Below are 12,358 nucleotides of genomic sequence, written 5' to 3' on the forward strand. Positions count from 1 at the left end.
TTTTATACATGCAACCAGTGGCTCTATGGCGATTGCAAAGAGCACGGGAGACATGGGGCATCATATAGCAAACTAATGGAACACATAAATCGCTTGCCAAACCACATCTTATACACTATTACCCACAGGACTTCCCATTCTATACTGTCAAAGGTCTTAGCCATATCCAGAGAACAAATCACCCTACACTCAGAGTTGTCTGCCAGTATTTGTAAATTCAGGTATAATCTGTACAAATTTCGAGATGGATTTTGCTGGCATACATCTGATTTGATCTGCGTGGATAATCATGGTAATTACTCTTGATAAGCAGAAAGTAAAGGCCTTTGCCACTATTGTAATATCATAAGGTAGCAAGTACATTGGGCAATATGATTTGAGTTGAAATATGCCCTCTCCAACGTCGCTTGGAAAACCTGGAGAGCTTCAGTTAATAAGAACTCTCCAAACTTTTTTAAAGCTCCATTGAAAACTCCCACAATTCTAATGCCTTGGCATTAGCAAGTGATGCAGTAGCTTCCTGCAATTTCCCCAGGTCCAACGTGGCATTGAGGAAGTCCTGATCAGTCAGACAAAGTAGGAAAAGAAATATTGGCTAAATCAAATTGTTGAGAATGTCAAACAAAGGGTGTGGCATTAGGATGTTCATGCCTCTTGAATAACACATATGATTTGGGTGAAACCCAGGACGTGTTTAGCACACCAGTTGCCTCTCTCATAGGGTGTGTTTCTGGTACACTGACAATCAGGGGTGTGTAGGATTTAATATAGGTAAAATGGACATGTCTGGACTTCCAGAGGCAGGTCACCAGGCATGGCCGCATTTTAGCTGGCTCTTGCTACACCAAAGCTTCAATAAACCCAGGAACTGTGTTATTTTAGGGCAACTCTCTTAAAAATCACTCGGGAATGTTTGGGCACTACCCAAGAGCAATTGACCCCTTGCTTTGTCATTTAATATCGACCCTGCTTTTCACTAGCATCCAATGGGCTGGGATGGAATTAAGAGTGGAGTCCTTTGCATGTGATATTTAATTAATGGTAAGTAAACCCCAAACCACCTTGGCACCTGTGTTGCAAGAAATAAGTACTGTTAGGAATCTTTCAGGTTATAATCTAAACATACATTAAACTGAGACATTATTACTTAAAGGACCGGACAAACCCCTGTGGAAAGACAACTTTCCATTCAGTTGGGAAAATCAATCTATAAGTTACCTAGGAATCCATGTTACCAAACACTCTTTCAGACTATACAAAACTAACATTGAACCCTGGACTATGTTTAAGGTTATTGGAAACACTTATCACTTTCCTTCCTGGGATGGGCTAATCTGCTTTAGATTGTAGAATTCTCCCATTTTTTCTATATACTCAAAGATGAAAAGAAAATGCATTACTTATACAGAACCTGTATCTAGGGTGAAAAAGACCTTGCATAGCACTCAAGGTATCACAGCAAAGTAGATTGAAGGGGGGATTAACTTCCCACATATAAAAAGCTATAATAATTTGTCAACACAGACCTGAATAATCCAGGACTGGATATACTCCACGTCTATTTTCTCAAAGTTAACTCCAGAAAATTGGTTATCACCTCTGCCCTCATTGCCAAATGCCCTTACAGTGAACTGTCAGAACAGTTTAGAGGTGAGGCCTCCCTCACACAGACGTTTTTCTACTGCGTTTAGCATTGCCTTTTCAGCACTGCGCCAAATGCTGTACAATGTTCCCATTCATTTCAAAGGGGCTGTTCACACAAGCGTCAAAATGCTACACTTTGACAACGATGCATGATCTATCTTTGGCCATTTTCAGCCCTGCGTCACCCAATGAAATGAATGGGCAGCAGTTTCAGCACTGCTGAAAACGTGGCACAAATTGGTACCATGTTTTTGGCAGTGCTAAATGCAAGCGCTAGCTGCACTACCTAAAGAAAGGAATACTCACCTAGTTGCTTCCATCTTGGACTCTCCAACTGTTCTCCGGAGCTCCAGGCAGGCTTCTGGATACTTGTCAAGCCGACAAAGCATCTATTGCTAGTGACAGGGATTGAAATCCCTGTCTCCCAGCAAGAGATTGCTCTGATTGGTTCAGGAGCGCCGACACTCGATGCACTAATTACAGCCATTCAAGGAATGGCTGTGATTGGTGCATCCAGCACTGGCTGTGATTGGCTGAGTCTGCTGACACTCAGCGGGCTCAGTCAATCAGAGCACTCTCTTGCTGGAGGTGGGGTCTTCAAACCCTGCCACAAGCAAAAGATCCTCTGTCGGCAATGACAAGTGCCAGGAGCTCCGAAGAGCAGCGCCAGTATCGGGACAGCGCCAGCTAGGTGAGTATTGATGTTTTTTTCCAGCATTCTTGGCTTTATTTTTAGCTGTGCTGCAAACACAGCCAAAACGTTGTCAAAAATGCATGACAACGCTGCTGAAACCGCAGTAAACGCAGTATTGAAAAATGCTGTATTTCTGCAAATGCCTGTTTGAAGGAGGCCTAACTCTTTGTTATTAACAACATGGTATGCATGGTGCAGATTGCGCAGTGACTGTCGGGCATCCCCTCTCATATCCTCTCATTAATCTTTCATACATAACCCCAATTTTCAAGACAGTAGTCCATACTCAATCTTTTACACATGGCATGTAGAACATGTTAATGCTGTGGAAAAGTTGCTGCACAAAAAGGAAAAGTGCATAGTGAACCATGAGGAAATGAGGCAGAAATTCCCTGAACTGCCCATACCTCTCTTTTCCTACTTTTAGGTCAGGGACTGTGTTAGGCAGCTTCAGAGCTTAAGAATATAGACTGAATTGTGACTGGTGGTACTTTGAGGTCTAGACCCACAGGCACATGGGGTTTGATAGCTAGGCTCTACCAGTCTCTCTGTAGCTCGCAGGAATGGGACAATATTATCTCAGCTATTGGGAAATGGCCAGTGAATGCAATAAGTTCACCCCCCCTTCCCCACCAGTAAACTTGGAACACGGAAGCAACTGATAGATACTTGCCCTCAGCCAGATTCCTAGAGATGTGGTTGCAAGTTAATCATAGGGCATATTTAACACCTTTACAGGGATATCAAGTGATTATATATGCAACTCCAAATTGCTTTATAAGTGTAGAGTGTCCAATGCAAAGGTTAAAAGCGATCTTACAACCATTATTACAGCTGACTGTGCCCCCTCTTAGATTTCTCGACAAGCTAACATTTTTTTCCAAAATGGACTGACTAAATACATTTATTTTTAGAAAAAGGGCGTGTTTCTTAACTGTGTCTCCTAGGCCTCTAATATTCCATGTTACGAATATTAGAGGCCTAGGAGACACAGTTAATGGAAATAAAAGCAAGGTCCCCTGTAAAAAACCTTTGCTTCCATTAATAGTAAGCTTTGCAATGTCTCAAGCTCCTTCACTATAAAAATGATCATGAAATTATTGCAAATGGCTAAATCAATACCTTGGAGAAACCCAGGACTGAGGGGATGTGTACTCACTCCAATGCTCTTCTGCATTTAATGGAGACAAATGCTCTTTGCCAAAATTGGTTTGTAAACTTTCCTCAAAATAAGCAGTGACACCATTACTCAAAATAAGTTCTCTACATCTTCCACCACACACACATTGTACTGTCTGTCTATTTTCAAGATCATCAACTTTGGCATGCAACTCAGATATATATTGAGCTTGTCTCCTGACATCTGTGAGCACTGGGAGCCTTAAGGTCACTAATTCTCCCCTCAGCTGCAATTATGCGCTCTAAGACATTTTGCACATTTCAGGATATGTTAAGAGTGCCCATTTGTATAGTCAATGATGCGATTACACTGTGTGACTGCATAAAGATGTGCTGTAATGGGTGTTAAGTGGTTTCTTGGATAGCAGTAACATTCCCCTTACAAGGTTGAGGGGATCCAGCCTGTAAGTCCTTTTCCACATGTTCTCCGTCATCCACTCCCATCCCCACTTCCATGTCTCTCAACTTCAATTCTTTTTCTTCTATCAAGTCTATAGTTTTGGAAAACTGTACGTCCTGCTTGTCTAAAGTGCTGTGTCTGGCACAGCACTCCAAACATCAAATTCTTATCTTCTCTTGATGACAACTTTATCCTCCAAAAAGTAGAAGAGAAAACAAGGGGATCTGCTATTTAGGACCTAATTCTTACCAGTAGGGATGAAATGATTGAGGAAGTAAGGGTAACTGGGACCCTAGGAGGCAGTAATCATGCTACCCCTGAATTCCCCTGAGAGGATTCAAACTTTAAGGTTGGATTTCAGAAAGACAGATTTTAATGGACTTAGAAAGAGGGTGGAAAAGATCCAATGCATGGATGTAGATAATGACAGATATGTCCAAGAAGGATGGGAAATTTTTCAAAATGAGATTCTTAAAACATAATCGTTAATAATCCCTAGAAGAAAGAAGAAATTGGAAGCACTTAAAGAGACTAGGATGGATGAACACAGAACTTGAATACACACATGCTAAAAAGGAAGAAAAATATGTTTATGAAATGGAAAGAGAGGGGGAATATAATGTAGTCTGCGAAAACTGTAGGGCAAGTGTCAAAATAACTAGAACTAATAATGAATTGAGGTTTGCAACAGACACCAAAATCAATAAAAATAATCTTGTGGGTATGGGAAAAGCAAAAGAAAAGTTGCTATTGGATGTTTACAGGATGAAAGTGGGGAATTGTTTAAAAATCATGTTGAGAAGGCTGAACATTTAAATTCCTATTTTTTATTTCTTTTCTCTCAGAAAATAAATGCAGTATCAACTGATCTTCCCTTTACTATTGAAGGAATAAAAGAATCCATAATCAGAGAGATGGTGAGGAAATACTTCGCTAGCTTAAATGAATTCAAGTCTCCAGGTCCAGATGAATTACATCCCAGGGTCTTTAAGAAAACAGCAGAGGTAATTGCTAAACCACTCGCCATAATCTTTGAAAATTCCTGGACAACATGAGAAGTCCCAGAAGATTGGAGAAGGGCAAATGTTGTCCCTATCTTCAAAAAGGGGAAGAGGATGGATGCAGGAAACTTCAGGCCTGCAGCCTGACTTCTATACCAGGAAAGATCTTTGGGCAAATTATTAAACAGTATCTATGCAAGTACTTGGATGAGAATTAAGTAATTAACAAGAGCCAGCATGGGTTAGTAACAAACAAGTCATGCCAGACTAATCTAATTTTTTTTCTATGACAGAATTCCAAACTGGGTTGATCAGGGAAGTGCGATGGATATAGTATATCTTGACGTTAGTATAGGATTTGACAAAGTATCTCTATCCTTATTGAAAAAATTACCAAATTTGGGCGATATAAGGCAACTGTTAGGTGGATTCACAACTGGCTGAGTGATTCAAAGGGTGGTCATTAGAGATGAGCGAACGTACTCGTTTCGAGTAATTACTTGATCGAGTACCGCTTTTTTCGATTACTTCAGTACTCGGGTGAAAAGATTCAGGGGGCCTCGGGGGGCCCCGGGGGGCGGGGGGCCGTGGCGGCACGGGGGGTAGCAGCGGGGAACAGGGGGGAGTCCTCTCTCTCTCCCTCTCCCCCTCACTCCTCGCTGCAACCCTCCACTCACCCACGGCGCCCCCCGAATCTTTTCGCCCGAGTACGGAAGTACTCGAAAATCCCGGTACTCGGGTGAAAAAGGGGTGTGGCCGAGTACGCTCACTCATCTCTAGGGGTCATAAATGGCTGCCCATCTAATTGGAAGAATGTGTCAAGTGGGGTACAACACGGTTATGTCCTAGGGCCAGTTTTGTTCGATATTTTTAAAAATGATCTGGAGGAGGAAATTGAGGGGAAAGTGTTCAAATCTGCAGATGACACAAAGCTAGGAGGGATAGCTAACACTAGAGAAGAGAGAGAGGATTCAAAAAGATTTAGATAAACTTGAACACTGAGCCGTGACTAACAGAATGGTATGTAACAGGGAGAAATGCAAAGTCCTACATCTGGGAAAGAAAAATGAAGAAAGTACATACAGAATGGGAGGAATTGGGCTAAGCAGCACATGTGAAAAAGACTTGAGTATACTAATAGATCACAGACTGAACATGAGTCAACAGTGTCACGCAGCAGCAAAAAAAGGCAAACACAATTCTGTGATGTAGTAAAAGAGCATAGAGTCTAGTTCACGAGAGTTAATTATTCCCCTCTACTCTTCCTTAGTCAGACCTTATTTGGAATACTGTGTCCAGTTCTGGGCATCCCACTTTAAAAAAGACATAGACAAACTGGAGCAAGTTGAGAGAAGAGCTACCAAGATGGTGAGCGGTCTGCAAATCATGCTCTACGAGCAACGGTTAAAAGATCTGGGAATGTTTAGCTTGCAAAAAAAAGCCTTGGTAAGACTTAATACCTGTCTACAAATATCGTATTCTCATTTGCACAAGGAAAGATTAGAAGCAATGGGATGAAGTTGATAAAGAGGAATATACAAATAGGGAAGATGGAACATCTTCCCTATTTGTATATTTCCCAAAGAAGCATGGATTGTCCTATGAGGCTTTATTCACACAAGCGTATATACGCAGCTATTTACCCACATAAATATGCTGGTTATCTGAATAAATGCATTCATTTTGACGGCCGAAGTACTTGCGCGGGTAAATAGCTGCGTATATACGCTCGTGTGAATAAAGCCTAAGTCTCCTCCCTCACCTTCTAGATGCTCTTCTTAAAGAGAAACAATACCCTACCTGTTGCACTAGCCAAGCCAGAAACCTACTGCACACTGATGAGGGGCAAAAAACCCAAAACAATTGTCTGAGTATAGTTTTTTTGGTTTAGCTTACAATTCCCAGTTATTATTATAAGGCTTGTCTAAAAAGTCTGACTTTTCCTTGCAGGAATGCTGGCTTTCAATAGGTGGCGCTGTAAAGGTATTGTTCCATCTTCCCTATTTGCATATTTCCCAGAGGAGCATGAATGGCCTTATAAGTCTCCTCACACACCTTCCAGGTGCTCTCCTTAGATATAAATGATACCCCTCTTGCAAAGGAGACACAGATTAGATATTAGAGAAAACTTTCTGACAGTGAGGGTGATCAATGAGTGGAACAGGTTACCACGGGAGTTGGTGAGTTCTCCTTCAGTGGAAGTGTTCAAACAGAGGCTGGACAGACATCTGTCTGAGATGATTTTGTGAATCCTGCATTGAGCAGGGTGTTAAACCTGAGATCCCGTCAAACTCTGCCATTCTATGGCTTTAAACAGTATAATAAAATGAATGTACACCATACTGCTGCACCATTTCTTACTGGATATCCTGCATTCTCTACTTTCTGGAAGACAGTATATAAGACTGCTAGTTTTAATTATAGCATCAGTTCAGATCCATGTTACTTTATTATTTATATTTCAACATGGACACTGATTTATTTTCAACTTTTCTAAGAGTTTTGTTTGACATGTAAGGAATACAGAAGGGTGGTAACAGAAGCAAAAGTTTCACCTCACATGTCAGACTTCAGCTCACTTCACTTTAGAAACTCTCACTCTTAGGCCTCCTGCACATGGGTGGATTGAATTGCGGAATCCCTGATCGGCACCCACGTGGATGATCCGCTGTTCAAGTCGCCAATAGGAAAGCATTGATCTTCCGCAGCTTCACGTACACATGTGGTTTTGAATTGGGGCTTCCGCAAGCGGAAAATAAACCACAACATGCTCCAATTTTGCACAGATTCCGCACGGACAGGCTCTATGGAAGCATTCAATCCACAATGCATCTGCAATGTAATTGCGGATTTGTATGCAGATACTTCTCAGGCTGCTTGAAGACCACACAGAGAGGTGGGAGAGGGCAGGGCTTCTTTGAACAAACAAGCGCACTTTTTTTTTTTTTCCACAGGGGCGATTCAATGTGCATCTGTGTACAACTGCGCAGAAAAACCATTGAATCTGCGATTGTCCACGAGCAAATTAAATGAATTTCTAGATGAATCGCAGGTCTTCCGTGGCGGAAATCTACATGCGGAATCCAGACATGCCGTGTGCAGGCGGCCTTACACAGAGTGCTCTGATGCAACATCAACTCTCCCTTTCCTGCTCTGGCCACGACCCCTTTTCTGGCCATCCTTCTTTGTTATTAGCTATGGGATACAGGTACACCTAATATAGCAGCAGCAGCGTCTATATGTGTAGTAGGTACAACAACGATCTGATGCAAGATAAGGACCTTATAGTGGTAATTTGTATAAAAATAGTATAGGCAGCACTTGGAAAAAGAAGTTAAAGCATCAGTATACATATATGCACACTATTTATAATTTCAAAGTCTAATATGGTCCGAAAAAAAGGCACTTAAAACTTCATACATTGACGTACAGACTCTGTCAGTTCATAGCAGTGAAATTGATGGCAAGATTCCTTATGAGATCAAAGACATAATGATGTAAAGTAGAGCCCCATACACTTTATTATGGCTCTAGACAAGACAGATTGTAATACCGCTATCAGCCCTACCTGTACTCAATGTCTGTATCTAAAATGTTTTATAATAATTCGTTGTTGCAGTAAAGGTGTGGTGGGCCACTACATACTCACTGGCTATCCACCCCTACTTTGATATTCCCTCATTACAGGTTATGTATCTAAATGCCTAGTCTCCTCAAGTCATTTTGCTTTGATCCACTTCTCTGAGTATAGCACCAGTTTTATTAGGTTACACTGACAAAAACTATTTGGTTTGATTTCATATGGTTCACTTCTGCTTATTCTGAGACCTAATTTGTAAAATAACATTGTATTGCACTGCTTAATTATTCTAAAAGGCATTGTTTATTTCCCTGTAAGTACACATAAATGTATGATGTAATAGATGAGAGAAGTGATAGTGTCTCACCCTTCCCCCCAATTTATTTGGACCAAGACAAATTTAAACATTCTAATCATTATTTTCTTTTTAAAGCAGAATATCTAGAATAACATTATTTCATGTTTTTTAATGTTAGCATTTTCTAAATGCCTTTTGTACTTTTGTTTTAGTGTTTTCCTATTTCACAAATAAGAAAGAGATCTTGTAGCACATTAGAAATGACAGCTCATAGAAATTGCAATCATTTTTCTTTAATCATAAAAATAACATTAGCGGAGCTGATTTGCAATTGTAATGACAATCTGCAAATTGGTATGAAATTGGAGCTGTCAAAGCTCAATGTGAAAGTGCAATTGTCAATGAAGTGTTCCCATGGACGCCTCAGGCAAACCTCTGCTCAACCCTTTTCAAGTGACCTCCACATGTTAGTTGTATCATCAGTGGGCCAGAGATGTTCCAGTGATTTTGATTCAAAAGTGAATTTAACATTAAATATTACTCAGAGATGGGAAACACTATAGGGTGACCGAATATTCTGACTGGCAAGTCCTAATTTCAAATTGTTGTTTAGCTACAGTATTTATCCCCACCTTCATCTATAAACAACTGCAAGCATCCTACAAATAATGCCATCCACAAATTAAAGGAACAGTCTATAAATAAGGGTTAAAAAAAAATCTTACTTAGGCTACCTTCATGCATACTTTATTTGTGGCAGTTTTATGGAGGTTTGTAAAAAATGGCAGAAAATTCACGAGTTTCTTCTGAGAATGTTTCATTCTGTGGTACTTTTTTGGTCACAAATTTTTGTTATGCATTTTTCAGACAGTTTTTCTTTCCTATAGAGAAGTATGTTGGAAAATGCCTAGAGAATGCTGCATTTTGGGAAAAAATGGACTTCAAAATGCACCAAAAGTGAGAAAAAAAAGACAAAACACAAAAAGCAAAGCTGAAAAAAGCAGTGGAGCATAAAAGGGAAAGGTGCTTAAAGGATGACTGCAGCTCTCCTCTCGTGATAGGTCTCAAAGCCCACACCCTGATACTTTCTTATCACATATGTCTATGACACGTCAGGGAATAGCAAAATGGACAATATATGGATTTATGTAACCATTTGTATGTATCATACAATGCATGATGAGGAGGGCACTAGAGTTCTTTTCCTCAGTTACATTCTCTGACAACTCCTTTTCAGTGTCCTGTGTTTATAATAAAAACTGCACTCAAGTCAGGAGGTTTAACCCTTTAACTGTTCCCCTGAATAAATCAATTTCCTAATCTTCTTTAGAAAGGCAATGAAAAAGTTAAACCTCCTAAAATGTTTACATACCCGCTGTTTTACCCCTTCAAAGTAATCATGCCCCAAATGCCCTTTCAACAATAATATTGCCCCCAAGTGTCCCTTTAAGTGTAGTAGTGCCCCAAGTGTCCCCTTAATAGTAAGAGTGCCCCTGAAGTTTCTGCTTAGTAATAATACTGCCCCCAAGTACCCCTTTAATGGCAATAGTGCTCCCAATGTAGTGGTAATAGAGCTCCAAGTGAACTCTTAGTGGTAACAGTGCCTTAAGTGCCCCTTTGTTGTAATGGTGCCACGTTAGTGGTAACAGTGCTCCAAAGTTCCCCTTTGAGGTAATAGTGTCTCGAAGTACCTCCTTAGTTGTAATACTGGCCTTGAATTTCTCCTTAGTGGTAATGGTACCCACAAGTGTTCCCTTAATGGTAAAAGGGTCAACTTATTAGTCTTCATAGCTCTCCCAAAATAGTAATGGTTTCACCTTATTAGTAATTTTGCCCCCAAAATGCAGTCCTAATAGTAAAGATGTCCCCTTAGTGGCAATAGTACCTTCAAACACCAGGACCGTTAGCCAGGCTGTCATGATGCCAGCAGCAGTCGGCAGGGAAAATCTGGTTGGCCCCAAACATCTGTTGGGAGCACAGCCTATGCAGACGAAGAGAAGGCCTGCTGTAGTGATTGCCGCAAAAACATGGCTGCTGGAAATGAAAGAGTGGCAGGGGAGGGAGTCTCCTTCCCCACTGTTTTCTGACATCGAGGTAGCAGTGTTGTAATTGTCTGCACAAATGAAGATGGTGTTTCTGAGAAGTCATAAGTGTATTCTTTCCCCTGGGATGCTTATGTGTAAAATTCCTGGCCTTGGTGGGGGCCTTCGACCTGATGAGACTACCCAAATGGGTTAAGTTTTGGCACTATATTTAGTGTTAGTTCTTGCACCGTTTATGATGTTTACAACATGTTTATCATGTTTCTAATGGCACGGCAAAGCACCAAGTGTAAGCAGTATGGCATATTTTGAGATATTGTTATAAAGGCACAGACAACAATATACTAAGACAAGGCTTTTAAGTAATACCAAGTGTTACGATATGTGGTTCCGTAAGTGTGGACTGAATGGTTTAACAGAAAAAAGGTGCAAGAAGCACATATTTTAGTTAAGGCTTTCTTGTGTGTGTTATGTGCTGAAATTATATCAGGGGTGTATAAAGCGGCTGTATGTTATACATATGATGTGTGCTGAGTGTGAGTAGCTAATGGGCTTCCATATGACATGGCAGGGGGAAGCACGATGTGGAAGCCCAGCAACTGCCGGTTTGATTGAAAGTAACAGAAAGAATTGTGAGATCCCACATATATATTGAAACAAATTTTAGATAGATCAGGCCTGTGCCTTGCTGCTGTCAATTCTGATGTGATGGTAAAGAATGCTGTATATTGTAAATAACACTGCAGATTCAAGTGAATGAATCAGTTGATATTACCTTAAAAACAATTTACGAATAGTGCAGCTTGTTGTAATTGGCCAGGTGGAAAAATTGCTTCAGTTTACATTAAATTAGATTGGGTGAGTCTGACCCTATTTTTGTTGAGAATTGAGGGAAAATCGAATTTCCTAAGATTCCTAAAATATCTTCTCCAGGACATTTCTCCACTCCTGGGAAAAGTATAAAGGAGGGAGTGCAAGAAAAGGAAGATGAGTAAGAAATGGATGGGACTAATATAGGTCCAGAGGCAGGGAAGGGGGTATGCAACATTCCTTCCATCCATCACTAACCCCAGCTATTCTATGTGGATAACGGGACCAGCCAAAGGACACTTTTAGCCACGAGTAATGTGGGCCATCACCCTTAGGTCTTTTAGGCATATTAGTACTTTTATGTTACAGTGCTTGCAGAAGGACCATCTGCCTACATTAAAATATCAGATCATTACTGAGTGGTCATCCTGCTTGATCCCGCTGCAATGCCAAAATGACAAATCTCAGTCCAGCACTGGACAGGGACCTCAAAATGCAGCAGTTTCACGATAGACTGTTCAGTAACTTGAACGGAGCATTATCTCATGGCAGTGGGATTCATCCACAAAGGATCGCAGATCTGTGGCTCATGGCAGACAAGAGTGAACCTGTCATAGCAGCGCCACTGCTGGCAGAGAAAGTCTAATAGAGATGTAGCTAGAAAAATTCCAGAAGGAAAAATGCCCACACAACAAAACCCATAATCATAA

This window comes from Eleutherodactylus coqui, chromosome 1 (assembly GCF_035609145.1).
Source record: "Eleutherodactylus coqui strain aEleCoq1 chromosome 1, aEleCoq1.hap1, whole genome shotgun sequence".
NCBI lineage: Eukaryota > Metazoa > Chordata > Amphibia > Anura > Eleutherodactylidae > Eleutherodactylus > Eleutherodactylus coqui.